This window comes from Lepidothrix coronata, unplaced genomic scaffold, assembly GCF_001604755.1.
Source record: "Lepidothrix coronata isolate B3197 unplaced genomic scaffold, Lepidothrix_coronata-1.0 Scaffold17, whole genome shotgun sequence".
Lineage (NCBI taxonomy): Eukaryota > Metazoa > Chordata > Aves > Passeriformes > Pipridae > Lepidothrix > Lepidothrix coronata.
Window position 1 is genome coordinate 6,049,274 of NW_016690197.1, and position 15,969 is coordinate 6,065,242.

At 36.3% G+C, this 15,969-nt stretch overlaps 1 protein-coding gene across 1 annotated transcript in view; it reads right to left on the reverse strand.

The window, feature by feature from the left end:
• The window catches only part of CUNH10orf11 (chromosome unknown C10orf11 homolog), a 645,699-nt gene that overhangs the window by 33,175 nt on the left and 596,555 nt on the right, over positions 1 to 15,969 (reverse strand). The gene's annotated exons all lie outside the window — the stretch shown is intronic.

Below are 15,969 nucleotides of genomic sequence, written 5' to 3' on the forward strand. Positions count from 1 at the left end.
ATACAGGTACAGTGCTATACATACTAACACTTCAAATAAAAGTGGAGATGACAGTTACTGCTTAAACACAAACTAAATATTTCCCTATATACAGATTCCCTCCACAGTCAGAGGAGTGACCGACACTTCTGACTTTCCATGCATTGCAATAATATAGTAGTTACTTCCTAGTCCTATACAAATCTGTATAGGATGTCACAGAGAAATGTCTGATTACAACTGCTACAGCTGTTCAAAATTGATAGAATATTTAATAGATTATTAATGTGTACGCTCTGTTTAATTTTCTGCCCTGCTGGCACTAATATTTAATCAGATTTTGGATAAATTCTTCTCTACTAATTGAGTTTACAAAGCCTTGATAATCATATGCAGTTGACAGAAGAATTTACTTTTTTTCCTAGTCATCCCTGTCCTTTATGCTATAGATTCTTAAAGAGAAACATGTTTCCAAAAGGAAATCATAGCCATTCAACAGATTTTACTATTCCAGTCAATATATTCCCTCCAGAGTTCAATATTTTAAAATAGATTTTATTTATGAGCATTAAAGATCCTTCCTCCTCCCCCATTTTGTCTTCCACTTATATCACCAGCTGTGATACTTTCAGACAGAGCCTGTCACTTCAGGTTTATTTTTTGAATTGCTCCACCCTTCTGCTTTCTCTTCATCTAAAGAATTACTTCATTGTAACTTTATAGAGTTTTTGACTGAGCTCATCAAAACAAAGAGAATGGGAAATGTAATAGAAAGTCAATAGCTTTTTTTAATTATTTTAAAATACACAGTCCATTGGAAATATTATTTGAGGATGCCAGTAACTCAGACAGAAATTGCTGTCACTATATTGTATGACACTGCCAACTCCCAATGCCTTCCTTTCAAGGAAGCATTTCTTCCAGCCACTCTATTCCTTACATTAAGTATATTTTCTTTCACTTGTATGTGTCCTTAATATGATTAAAAACTAATAAATGCAACTAAACTAAACCATCTAATTACAACATTCCCTTGGATCATCGATCACATGGGAAATCTTGTATTCACATAATTAAGCAGTACCTCTCCTTACAAGCAGGATTTACCCCCTTTTATCTTTTAGTGCCTTAAATATAGCCAGGATGAGCTAAGCAGAACCAGTTTGAATTTAAGTATACAGCGACTTAAAAAATTCCATCCTGCAAGGGTCAGCAATTATTAATGAAGGGTAAATTTCAAAATTAGCTACGGAATGATTTAAAATGCATTTGTTCCTGAAAGTTCTTCCTCCCCTTTCTCAAATAAAATAGATTAAGAAGGAAATTAAATTCTTCAAGAAATAAATTTTGACTGAAGTGAGAAATCATACTAAGAAGCTAATTTAAGAAAGATGAAATTAATTTTGGTGACATTTATTCTATTTAGCAAAAATGGCGACAAAACATATAGTAGCTCTGTTACCATGAGATAAGAGGTTAGTAATTTAAGGCTGGGCATAGCTACAGTCTACAATGATTTAATCCTTCTGGTACAACATCCCTTGTGACCTATCATTAAAGGTTTAGAGTAAAACTGACAATTATTATTAGCTTGTAATTGGATTTTGGAGATTCAGTATAAAGTTAGGATAATTTAAATGACTGTTGACATTGGAAAGATTATGTAAACAGTCTGAATCAGCTGTATTTATCAATTTATTTTGTTGGACAAAAAAACCACCCTTAGCTTATCACTAGGGTCTGGATAGAAAATGTGTAGTATTACTGCAGTATTGTTTTTCACACTGATGAATAAAAGTAAAGAAACAGTAAGAAACTCTCCTTTAGAAGAAATTTAGACTATATCAGTATCTATCAAAATTTCTGACTATTAACCTCAGTTAAAGTAGGTGAAAAGTAAATTTTTATAAACATGTTATTCTTAAAACAGAAACTATCAAATCTGTGTCAAAAATACATGAAAAATGAAAATAACATAGTGTATTATTTTCTTATATGGATTTTTAATTATCCATCCTAAGTTTTAGAAATTAAGAATTGAAAACACAGAAATCTTTACAAATTTATACGGCGTTAAAGATGGTTTATCTTATGGCTTTGACATTCTCATTTCTATAACAGGGACATATATGTGCCCGTGCCAGTCCTGCCTGTAACTCAGTACACTGCAAAAAAAAAGCTTTTTGCAGAGTAAGCCACATTTTCTGTGATTGGTTCAAAAACATGGCAGCATGTAAGCTTCATTTTGATGCATCAGCACACAGCATCTCAGCCCAAAGCATGAAGCCAGGCCAACATTTGATTATATATCATTCTTTAATAACCACTTCCTTAAATAGACACTTTGGCATCATTTTGAAAATGTGCTTACTAATATCTGATAGTGAGATAATGAACCCCAGCCTCAGAAGTTGAAAATTTCTCTTTTTCTGATATTTCCCTCACCAGTACTTTCTTCTTTTTTTTTCTTATTACCAGTGCCCTTTATTTCCTACATGAATGTTACAATAGACCAAAATCTCTAGGTGCCATAAATCATATTTGCCCTCCAAGCAGCAAGCACATCATGTAAGAAATACAATCTGAATAAAACTTTCAAGACCTCAGGATCCAAAGTCCATTTCAAAACATCATAGAAAGCAAGTCTAATGTGTGAATTCACTGTGCAAAACCCAGAAATATCCCTTTGATGGGTATAAAACAGTCGGTATTTGGGTTATACTTGTTATTATTAAATAGGGGTGGTAGAGAAGATTACAGTGATCTCCATTAAAAAGCCAGCATTCACACATTTATCATATAAAGGCATATAACACATCACAAAATCACTTCTTATTCCAGCTACAGCAGAAACCATGTTTTCTCAGATACTGCTCTGACTTAAGTGCTCTCAAACACTAAAATTAGAGTGACCATATTAATTTTGCTTAAGTGTTCAGCTTTCCATTGTTCCTGGTGTACTCAGAGTCTTTGGATGTTTAACAACTACTAATGTACAAATATTTTAATTTTGCAGTGTTGCCCAACTGGGAATTATTGAGTGCTTAAAACTCAGCTTTTGATGTCCAGAAACTTTCAATGATTTAGCTAAATTATCTAGAAGCTGCTGAGTATCTGCTATTTGAAAAATCAAACTGCTTGTTTAGGTGTCTGAAAGCGGAAAAGAAAACAGGGAGGAGCGAATTTAGGAGCTATGAACAACTGATGTCAATTTTTGTGGCAGCAAGGCATTTGGAGTATAGAAACCATTTTATTCACCTTACAAGACCCAGAAATTTACTGAACACTACTTACTGGCAACCTCTCTTAACAACTTAGTATAACTATACAGGACAAAAACTGTTTTAGAAAGAATTTAAATATCCTAAGATCTGTGTTTAGTCCACCTGAAAACATGATCTATAATACTGGCATCTTCCATGAGAGAAGATTCCAAAATAATTCTATTTGCATTCAACTAGATTGCCTTCTCTAAATTTAATCTTTCTTAATTTAGCATTTTAATCCTGTTAAAGAAGTCAAAGCTTCACTTGAAAATAAAAAAAATAGCTTCCGAAGTGTGCCAAAATGGGAGATTTCAACATTTTGTTCTGCAAATAAATCCTTGTAAAGCAAACAATTTCCAAAGCACCATAACATTGAAAGAACTTAATTTTCTGGTGTAAAAATCACTTTTAAAGATTTCTTTGACAAATATGAAACATTCCTTTAAAATTATCATAAATCACAGTCACCTACTTTATTTATAAATGCTGATGCTCCACCTTTTAGGGCCTAATTCAGTGAGGATCTAAGGCAAAGTAGGATCTTGATTTTAATGAGGTAATTTTAACCCACAGTGTATATAGATCTGGTTATACAGTTTGAAGACAATCATGCCTGTACACATATGAACTAACTTATTATTAATTAGATATCATCATGCAGCATAAAAAGAGCTCAGATCAGTGTGGCCAAGTTTTTCAGCCATGTGTAGAACACAGAAATTTCTCCCTGATTGATCTCTACGTAGACTGATAAGCATGAGGAACAGGTAGCAAAAAACCCTTCCTGGAGAAAAAAAAATAACTAACCTCTACATGAAATTGAGAGTAGAATCAGCGAGTAATTTTATTCTCTATCACCTAAGAAACCACTGGTAGAAGAGTTTTCATATAGGTGAAGGATGGGTATCTTCTAATGGGTCTTCATTCTATATCATACATTGTAGGAACTAGTAATGACTGTAAAATTGTAGCTATTTGAAACTCTGGCTCTTCAACCATAAGATTTACTTTTTTGTTGTTTTGTAAGCAGGCGACATACAGGTTCAGAGATAAAAATACCTGGATATCACTTACTACTCACTGGCTTACGGTTTTCATCCATTTAATAAAATCCAGTCTGTGAAAACCGTGGTTTTCAGTTACTGTCAAGAATAGCCACAGACTAAATGAAAACATTTAATGAGACCACGTCAGTCATTCAGTGACTTCTTACAAAATACCTAGTCTATATAATTTAGAAATTTACAATTATTCAGAGAGTTAACAATGTTTTCTGAACTTAATAACAGAAAGGACGTTGGGTGAGGGAGGGAGGTGGATCTGCATTTCTCCTCCAAGTAGTGCTGTTGTCAGTCAAGGGCAAAATTTCTCAATTTTGAAACTGGAAGTATCTTTTGCCAAGTTATCCTTACAAATCTGCTTTAAAATTTGGAGTGTGGTCAGTAATAGCAAAATAAATCTCTATGCCTATAACATGCACAGATATGTGCACCTTGTGATGAAATGACTATGAATAAAGCACTGTCACCACACCTTTGACTTCTATGGCCCCATGTGCTTGGTGACACATCTTAAGAGTCAGTAGTTTGGCACTCAGTGAGGAAGATTTAAAAGAAATGTGTATGTAAAATTTAGAGACAGTTTATCATCCAGCTTACTGGTAAAGACTGGTAAAGTCCTGTCTTCTCATTTATCTTGTTTTTCTTGCTTTTCCAATGTATTCTACCCCCACTGGAATCTTATTTCACTAAAGCAGATTTTCCCTCAAATTTTCTACATATTTTTCACAGTCCTATAATATTAAGACTGCAACCCTCCCTCCCCTTATTTCCTTCCTTCTGGATAGAAAAATTGACATGATCTCAAGAAACTCTGAAATATGACACCAGTTTTCTTCCGTCCATATATGAGCCTATAACATTCAGATGTCTTATCAACAGCACTCTCTTTAGTGTAAAATAAGGGCATAGATATGATGACCAAAATCAAGCAATATGGATTTTTTTTTCCTTTCTCCTTAGGAAAGGATATATAACCTGTGATATCCTTTAAAACCTCTGCTGGCTTAAGAACATCAGGAGTTCAGGAGTAAAATTTAAGTCTTCATAAATCATTGGTAGTCTTAAATCCCATTCAGTCCCATCTGAAGTGTGCTAAACATAATTGCATAAACTAGGAAACACACACTGGGACACTACTAAATCAATCTTAAGAGACTCTTTAAGACACCTTGAAGCAATGTCTCTTATGCTTTGCATACTGCTGCTCTTCTTGCAACCTCCACTGGGCACAAGAAATTACACATTTTTAGGGTTATTAAGTATAACATTTTCACAGCAGATCAGCATGAAGTTATTTGGCTGGGGCACAGGTGTTTCTTTAATTATATAACATTTGGAAAATTCACTGTGCTCTGTGACCTTCAGATCACACTCCTACTTGTGTGGTTTTGCAGGCTCACACAAAGTAACAACATAAGGACACAGGTTGATTCTGGACTTGATTAAGTGTTTTCTTATGTAGCTTTTTATTAGGTTTTCAGTGTTTCTGGGAGCAGCTGGCTGCTTCAGTATGCCTGAAACAATACACATTTAAAGAAGTGGTGACTCCAAATTAGGAAGTTGTGCAAGTTATGAACAAACACTGCTGCAAAATTCAGACCTATTTCATGCTTATGAGTTGAACAAGATGCAGAAAAATGCTGCCTGAACAGTTTTATGTATTACAACAACAGCTGAGAGCATGATGATGGAAGAGTTTGCAGTGTTTTAATCTTGAAGTGCTATGGTACAGCTTTAGCTGCCTTCCACATAAGTATTGAGCTAGCAAGTACCCGTTCTCAAAATACTCTAAGCAGACATTATGCTATGATAGCTACATTCAAGTATCATTAAATTCTGATCAAATCTCTAGGGGAAAGCGAAGCTCTAGGGCCAGTACACAGCTCTATCACTAATACTCTTTATATCAATTCACGTTGCCATGCAGGCAGACAAAATACAGGGTATGAAGATTAATTCAGTACAATTTTTACAGTCTTAGAAGTGTTTTACAAAACATGTTAGATGAGCAATGTGTAACATTTCATAAAAACTACCTAATAAAAATCAAACCCAGATCACTTAAATGCATCCAAATAAACTGAGCTAAAGCCAAAGAGAAACCACCACCACCACCAAAAATAAAATGAAATAAAATAAAATAAAATTGAGACCTTGCAACAGGCAGGCAACAGATTAGCTAGACACAACAAGATATTCCTTAATAAGTTGCTTAGTTATTTTTATAGGTTCATGTACAACAAGGCAAAATTTGGCAGAGTTCAAGAAGCCTTTCTACTCTTCCCTAAGGTGGTATTTTTCTCCTTTTGAACTTCAGCACATGTAGTCTAGAAGGTCTGCACTTCAGACACTAAGTTCAGACAAGGCCAGCTAAGGGATGAAATCAGAAATAAAATGTCACCATTAGGGCTGTATAAACCTGACAGTAATGGTGACCCTTGGGAAGAAGTCTCACATTTTAATGAGAACACACAAAAATGAAAAGGTTCAGGCTACAGATGACACAAAGTAAACTCTTTCTTTCAGTTATTAGTTAAAGATCAGCATGAAAAAAGACTAATTGAACCTCAAGTCACGACAGGCTGATATACTCTGGTGCTAAGACTTGTCCCCCCCAGTTTGAAACGACTAGCAAAGATGTTCATTAAGAGTCTACCATCATACAATAGCACCAAAACAAATAGAGCATGACAATGAGAGGAAAGACTTGATGGAGAAGAAAGTCACCGAGCCTTCCTGAGGCAGCTACAATGTAAAACTGCACCTAAATTGTGAAAGAGGCAGCAGAAACATGCACTAAGAACATTCCCTCTAATGTTTTGCAATAGACAAAAACACGTAATGCCTGTATTAAACAGCATGGAATCTATTTAACGCTTCTTTGGACGCACTAATTAGGTTTTCCTTTGTGGGACAGAGTGATACAGTACTAAGGGCAAAATGCTCCACTTAGTTAAGTTCCATGCTACTCCTGCTCACGTAACACAATGCAAGAGAAGTCAGTACATTCTGTGAGAGACACTAATGAGCTTTTTACTACTGTTTTGGTCCCAATATTAAAACACATGCACTCTTTTTAATATTAGGAACAAAATATCGACTTGCAGTAACTTAACAGTCAGTGGAACCTCTCTTCTCCAGTGTGTTACCTTAAGAGGACAAACACTACTTCAGCACACAATTTAACCTTAATTCTGAAAACTACAAAGTACGTGCTCAATTTTATATCTCCTTGAACTCACTGCAGTCCATGAGTGCACATGAGTTAACACATGCACCTGAGGTTAAAAACTTCCATAACATTTTGAAGCTTGCAGCTCCACTCTCTTCTTCATGAAGATTTGAGATAGCACAAGGAAATTCAGAGTGGGTTGAAACATTCTTATTTATTTTGTCTGCTAAGTAAACACAAAACCACAAGTTCAGAAATGCTAAATTCACAACAGGCCTACACACATACAAAAAGTACCCCAAACAACCCTAAACCCAGATTAGTCTCCTTTAAGCATTCAGTCCAAAAGGAGATTAAATGTTCATTCAAATAGGAACAATTAAATTGCAAACCCAGCAGTACAGCCTATGGTAATCTTACAAACAGTGATACATGTTCCTGGTGACTCTACACAGAAATGCATCTAGCAGAGATTTTGGCTTCACATTCAGAACCAACTACACTGGTTTACAACTAACTATGTTCCTATTACCTCCAAGGACATGTTTCTGCACACAGTTACACTACATGGGAAAAGAACATCTTCAGTTTTCTCAGGTATTGGGTGATTTGGTTTTTTTGTTGTTTGGGGGGTTCTTTGCTGAAAACAAATCAATGGAGCTATTAGCAAATTAATATTGTGAAATCTGAGAAAAGTATCAATAAATCATTCTGTGTATAGAAAAATCAATAAGCTCCTTGATGTTTATCTAAATGTTTATGTTTAAGTGAAAAACATCTTTTTGTGGAGTCTCAAGATTAAAAATATTGGAAATAAAAATAGTACTGAATATTAGATAATATGGCTTTGACTTTTAAGATTTATTTTAGCAGTCTGAACCTTAACCTAGAACTCAATAAAATTCATATTATCTTCTTATAATGCTTTCTTGGCATTCAGGTTTCAAATATGTCCTGAACATAGTCTGGGTGTTGGACATGAACAATAATCCTTTTCAGAATCTACACAATAAGCTAAAAAAAGAGGTAAGAGTGTTGATCGTGCAAAATTCTCTCCCCTCCCCCACTAATGTTATGTATTTAGATAAAATGCCCATTTTCACCTGTTTTGCAAGGGAATGGCAAGACCTACACAACACTCACTTTTTTCAACTGTGTTGCACTAGCTTCACTGCAGAAAAGGAAGCAAAGGCATGTTACTTCCTAAAATCAACCAAAGCCCAGCTGATAAACATGTAACTGTCCATAATGACAAGAATATTGGATTAATAATAGGATGTAAGTCTCACTTAGAAAGCAAGTAAAATTGTAGGGAAGACAGCTCACAGGGCTCATCCTGGCACCACTGCGGTACAGGTAATGAGCTGGAGCAAAGACAGCTTCTGGTTCTTGTCCAAGCATTTACTGGAAGTGATAGGCTTCCACTTTCACTTCCCTGCATCTTACTTCGTATCACTCAAAGCAGGATCCCAACTCACTTGTGCATCCTAGACAGATAATATTCTCCCCCTCCAGTCCTTTAATTGCCATCAAATCATTCCCACTCCTATAGTCCTGCATTTCTCACTTTCCAGGTACATCCCCACTATGAAAATTGTATCATGTAACTTCACTAACCTTTTCCCACATCTTTCCTACAATACATTCCTAAACTTGTACTCTGATCTCCCTGTTCCCTACAGCACAAAGCTCTCAGCATCTTCATGACTGGGCTCTGTAGCCTCTCCAAGGTAAAAGTCCTCATCAGTGCCTCCTTCATGGTACAGATGTGTGTCTCCACAGGTGATATTACCAACTGAACCATAACTATCTCTGTCTGGACATAAGCAACTCCACACTTGCAAGTCTGTGATTAATATGGTGCTAAATGACTTTATGGATAAGGGCTTCTACGCGTGCAGTTGAATCACCACAGATGAAATCATGAGCTGTCAGACTCTTTCCAACAAGTGAATAAACTCTTTCAAGCATTCAACAACCTGAGCGTGGGGACTTTCTGCCTGCACCATTTTACTCCAGCACATTTGCCAGAGACTCCTAGAAGGAAGCATTAGAACAAGAATTTAGGCCAAGCAGCACTGCAAGAACACACAACTCCTTGTCATCACTCCATTCCCTCTCTGTGTGCATACCAGGTAGGAGAATTATGCCTACACAAGAGGGAAAAGTGAACTGGTCCCATCACAAAACTACCATAGAAATAGCAAGAATGATGAAAGACATTCACTGAAAAAGTAAAAAACCCACTTCCTACAGTGTCAAAATTCCACCATTCCACAGGGCACTAAGCAAACATCCTCAGTTGAACATCTCACCTACAGCAACAGATCCAAGAGAAGAGGAAAAATGTCATCAATCAAAACAAAAAAAGAAGCTCTTGAAAACACAAACTATCATTACTGATAAGAACTATTACCTCAACAGAAAAGAGTAGCTCATCTCTGTGTGTTTCTTTTATTCAGTCTCAAATCATATCTCATCATGTATTTGCATCTGTAACATGAACCTCATTGAAAAGTCATTCCATTAATAAAAGACCTTTTAAAATCAGGGTTATTTTCCTCTTATGCATTATAAAAATATAAATTTTAAAGAATTCTAATATATTATTAATATTTTTATATTTATAAATATATTTATGATATATAAAGCATAGATGACTAAACCAAACACTGATCAGTGCTTCAACAACAATTTTTATTATTACACTGTTATTGGAATTATTCTTATTCTTTGCAGTCCATCCAGATTGGCCTCATAATGTTAACACTGCTCTTTAATTGCTTTAGCAGTTACAGTTTAAGAGCTTAAGGCATTGCCTCTGCAGCTTCAAAGCACCATGACTCCTTGTGGGTTCCCTACCAACTGAGCAGATTCTGTGATTCTGCGTCAAAACTTGATCTGCTGACTGAAACCTTTGATTTTCATGAAATCACTTTTCCAAGAGTAGATGGATGTGTTCTGAAGTTTTCTGTTCCAGGACTCAATTTTTAGCCTAAATTAAAGTGCTGGAAATGTAATTATCCCACATATCTCATCCTAAGGACTAGGGGGCAGGGGGGGGAGAAGTATTTTGAATACTAGTAAAAAAAAATGGCAAAGAGATGTGACCTTTCAAGCAAAGTGGAATTTGCTGATGATTAGACTGTGCCATTCACTATTCAACCATCTTTCCTCTCTGTTGTAACATACTCTCTGCACTTTGTCCTGTCAAAAGTTCCTTTGGGAAGGAAGAAGTTTTGATACTGTCAATTCCTGTTCAGTTTAGTGCCCCTCATTAAACTTCAACTTCCTCTGTGGCAGGGAATTATTTGCTTTCACCAGAAATGGTTTGAAACTAAACCTCTTAGGACTGTGAACCCAAACGTTCAAGGCCCAGTAACCAATTAAAAAACCCTCCAAGTGCACTGGTCTTAACACTCAGGAATTTAAAGTCATGATTTTCAAGAATCTGGCGAAAATGTTTTGAAGATCACTGTTAGCAAACTGCTTTGTCAACCCTGATATAACTACAGATAGTGGGACTGGTGAGCTGGGACATTATCTTAGCTAAAAAGCAATAGTATTGTTGAAATGGTAAATACAGAGCAGTAATAAAATCACACTAAACTTTTAAATATCCAGCTAAATTCAGTGGCATACACAAGTAAATAAAAAACATCTGGAGTATTTTCTTAGATTACTTTATTCGCTCCTTTCCCTATTCCCAAACAAAAAATATGTAGGAATGTTTCAAAAAACATAGTTTAAATCACAGATATTTGATACCTTTCTGGAGACTTACACTTTTTACTCATTATTGTGTATTATCCAAACTGATATAATTTAAGCACTTGTTATATCTAAACAGCAGCTTTTAAGAACAAATCTCACAATAGTTGGCTCAATCCTCTGAGCAACTGAGTTGGGCTGCTGTACAGGAAAGATGCAGCATGGAGAGCTTTTATTCTGCTCCTGCAGTAGCTGTCAGAATGTAAGTATCTTCTACATTGTTTCTCTAGCACATGTTCCTCTAGGAACCTTAAATCAATTGTGAACTGACAGAGCACAGTAAAATTCTACCTTACCTCGCTTCCTCCTGCTATTAGAAAGCTGTGGCACAAGAAGGAAAGATCCTGCTGCCTTGTGACCCCAGCCACTTCACATCAACAAGTGTTCCCATAAAAGAAATTCTCCACTGGCCCTTTACAGCAAGGATTCAGCTTCTTTTAACAGCTGGATTTACTGGGGAAGGAAGGCCCTTCTTTGTCAAAACTGATTAAAACATCTAACATGCAATGTGCTATGAAGATATCCAGTGTCTCCTCCTATCAATTTCCCATTCAAACCTCTATTCTTGTCTCCTGTATGTGGATATAAATTATTTCTCTTAGCTTTTTAACTTTAGCTTACCTGGAACAGACTACAGAAGAGTAATGTATTTTCACATCACTAGAACACAGGATAAAGACATCTGCATCCAACTAATAATGTTAGAGGACTGGATTTTGCTCAGTCTGTTTTGAAAGTGAATTAACTATGGAGACAAACTATGAGAAGCGAGGGGAAAAAAGACCCAAAGCCAAAACCACAACAAGATACACAAAGTACACCAAAGCATGGAAAAGATAAGACTCAACTTACCAGAAGAAAAAAAACCACCAACTCCTGCTGGATAGAGAAATTCAATTTAGACACACTTAGAATCATAGAATATACTGATTTGGAGGGGACCAACAAGGATCATTGAGTCCAACTCCTGGCCCTGCACAGGACCATCCATCCCCAAGAGTCACACCATGTGCCTCAGAGTATCATCCAAATATTTCTTGAACTCTGTCAGGCTGAGGGTTGTGACCACTCCTCTGGTGAGCCTGTTCCAGTGCTCAACTACCCTCTGAGTGAAAAACCTGTTCCTGCTAAAACTCCTCTGACTCAGCTTCATGCTTCTTGACCAGTCCTGTCACTGGTCAAGAGAGTGAAGAGATCAGTACGTGCCCCTCCACTTCCCCTCATAAGGATGTTGAAGACCACAATGTGATCTAATTGAAATAATTGTCTAACTGAAATATGTGTTCCATCTCCAGTAGTAGCCAAGTAGCTAAAAGAGATAAAGCAGTGGCTGAGACTAAGGGCGTGAATACACGGTTAGGAGATTTCACTCAATCCCTAACTCGTTCCACCATTCACACAACAAACGTTATTTGTGCTAACGTTTGACATCTTAAAATGTACTATGTCATCCACACAAAGTCACATGCAACACATCAAAGGAGAGACAGTAACTAACTGCTGAGAGACAGAAGTTGCCTTAAATCACCTCAAACAGTTAAGCATTGAACTTAATGTCCACATTTCACAAAGCCAGTGGGTAGTATTAATCTACTTTCTCCACTGAAACTTTTCATGCATGTTGGACTTCAGCCTACATACGCACCAAAAGGTTTACATATTCTTAGAAGGTGTTTTAAGGCTTCACTGGTTGCCTTTGTAAAGGTATCCTGAAAGCACTGAGCTCAGCAGTGCTGACTCCAAGGACTGTCAGAAGTGACAGAGCAACAACAATACTAAAGCATGCATATGACATTGGTAGGCTACCGAGCATAAAATCAGCCCACATACTGTCCTGCAGAATACACCCTTTCATACTGCAGAACCAACAGACCCTGTTGTGAGCAAAGGCAGCACAAATTCTCTAAACACTTTAGTACAGATACTGTTGGACAAGAGGACATAACTAGCAAATACTCGCACCAACTACTGGCCTGTTCAAACTTGAGCATCTCCCCACTATTTTGAGCACAAAAATGTTTGTACGCACACACGACTCTTTGAATACAAAATATTTTGGAATCTATACAAAGGATTCATGACAGTACCACAACAAGGCATGGAGGTTTGCAAGATGAGTCTTTCAGGTCACACATGCAAACTTAACGCTGTCCACACATACATTAGGCCACAATCCGGTTACATGAGAGCACACTACTTCTTATATAAAAAGATATATTATAGTGGTTTTTTTCCAAATCACAATAAATATTTTTTTGCTTTGTTGTTAAGTCTCAAGCTATATTCTCATACATATTAACAGCAGGTGTGGCTTGGCTTAAAAGAATTTCTGGTATTCATGAGTTTAAATACTGGCCTAGAAATGCAACAGGCTTCTTCTTTATTTAAAACATAAATTTTTTGTGTCTACAGGAAAAATCACAAATACATAAATTTATGTTTTAAACCAAGTATAAAACATACTCTGGTGGTTACCAGCACTATCCATCCTGCATGATTTATTCATAAACAGTGTAAGACCAGATAATCCATAACACTGCAAACAAATGTGGTCTGGTTTCATTCACATCTTCCATGCAAACAGATGCTTATCATATTTTTCTCAAAAGAAAGCAGATGTTCCACTGTTGAAATCCTGGGGATACGTGTTAAAAAAAATGCAATTTACAGTAGGTAATTGTTTGAATATTTACTAGCATTATGTGAAAGATTATGTTTTTAATCAAAAACAAGACCATCAAATTAATCATTTCAATCACCCATCAGTTATGTTTTATTCTTGGCTTGCATCTCCACTGAGGTAATCATTATTTTAATGACAATTATGAAGGGCTGTGAAAAGTACTAGAAAATATCAAAAAGTACCATCAAAAATAGACTTTAGATTTATGATTAACTGTTTCACACAGAGGTTTTAGAGCTATGACCCAAAGCAGCAATGAAAAACTTAGTTTTGCAGTTTTTATAAAGGTGGCCAAATCATTAAACAAACAATTAGTGCTCACAGCTCTTTTAAGCTCTCTCAGGGACATGAACTTGAACATAGTCCAGAAAAAGTGACTGAAAATCATTCCTCACTTTTACAGTAGCCTTTGCAAACCCCATTTAATAAAATCACATCATTCCAGTTTTGTTCTGAGCAAGCACTTTGTACTAATTTACCAGTCTGAGCCGGATAAAGGCCTTGAAATACAGAGAAAGGAAGTAATTGTCCTCTGAGAGAGCAAAGGCTTTCTAACATGACCACAGTAGATGAAGATGGCCTGACAAAGAAAGGGGAAAAAGCATTTCCTTGCTACAGCATCCCATAATTCTAAGGGCAAGGAAGAGGAAAAAAGCAAGTGCTATTGCAGCAGTAACACTATAGGTAAGCTTTAAGAACCAGGCATGAAAGATTAGTATCTAAGGCAACTATTCTCTCTTCCTCATGCACACACATATACAGTTATTTACACAGAAGTATTTCTGTTCTTTCTAACACAGCTATAAAGTACACTGGCTATTGCACTTTCCAAACCAGAGGGACTTGTGTATTTACCAACAATGACAGAAATGGCAAGTACTGAAGTACCTGGTTTGTCTGGATTCCTCATAGGAAAGGATAAGTTTTGAGCTGAAATATAGATGGGTACAAACAGGACACAGTCACAGAAGGTTGCCTACAAGACCTTTATGTTAAAACCTCCTCACCCAAAACTCCCTCTGCTCTCTTCACTCATCTAAGTCCAATGGCAAAAACTACCATGGCAATTTCTTAGGTACTAACGACTACAGCATAACTGATGCTGAGGTGACAATGCATGGATTAGACCTGACTCCTACAGCAGTACTAAAATCACCTCCACCAGCCAGTAGTGTCCTAGCTAACTGAATGAATGGAAAAACCACAGCACCATCAAAGGCAGTATTAGCAGTAAGGTATGAACACTGCAATAAGAATATGTAGCAGGTTAATTATCAGAGTTGATATCAGCCTTCAGCTGTATGAATACAGCTTTTAGTTATTAGGGATTGCATTAAAATGAATTTTATCAGCCCTTGCATCTGTGCTTCATTAAATGTAGATGAATCGTGTAGTATTTTTCATACAGTTCCAATTGACTGTATAGGTTTCTACTAGTCTTCAAGACACAAGCCTACATACAGTCTTTAAACACCAACAACAGCTGAAACAGTTAAAATATACATAAAAATATCAAACCAGTAACATTTATCCAGATTTTAAAAATCACCTTCTCGGTGCTATGAAACTTTAACAGGTACAAATACTCAAAAGTGAACAAGGAGTGAGAACTGCAGAGCTAGAGGGGACAGTGGAGCCACTCAGCTAAATAAGAAGATGTAAAGAACTTATGAAATAAGCAGAAATAATAACACTTTTTACTCGGTTCTACGATGAACTGACAAGCAGAGAATTCATATTAAAGATGATGTACAAGTGTTCAGTATTCTTAACTTTTCTGAATGGCTGAGACAGCAAGATCCTAAAGCTATCTCCAACGCATACTAGAAAACAGAGCATTAAAATCACCAGTTTTGGAAGTAATCAACTGAAATATTCAAAACTTTTTATAAAGCGTACTATACAAAGTTACATCACAATCATGGCAATGTTATATAAATAATGAGGAGAAATCTCATGATTGAAAACAAAACAGGAAGCCTTCATAAAATGAGGCAGGTTGACTGAAAGAGGCTAAATAAAATGACCTGTGATAAG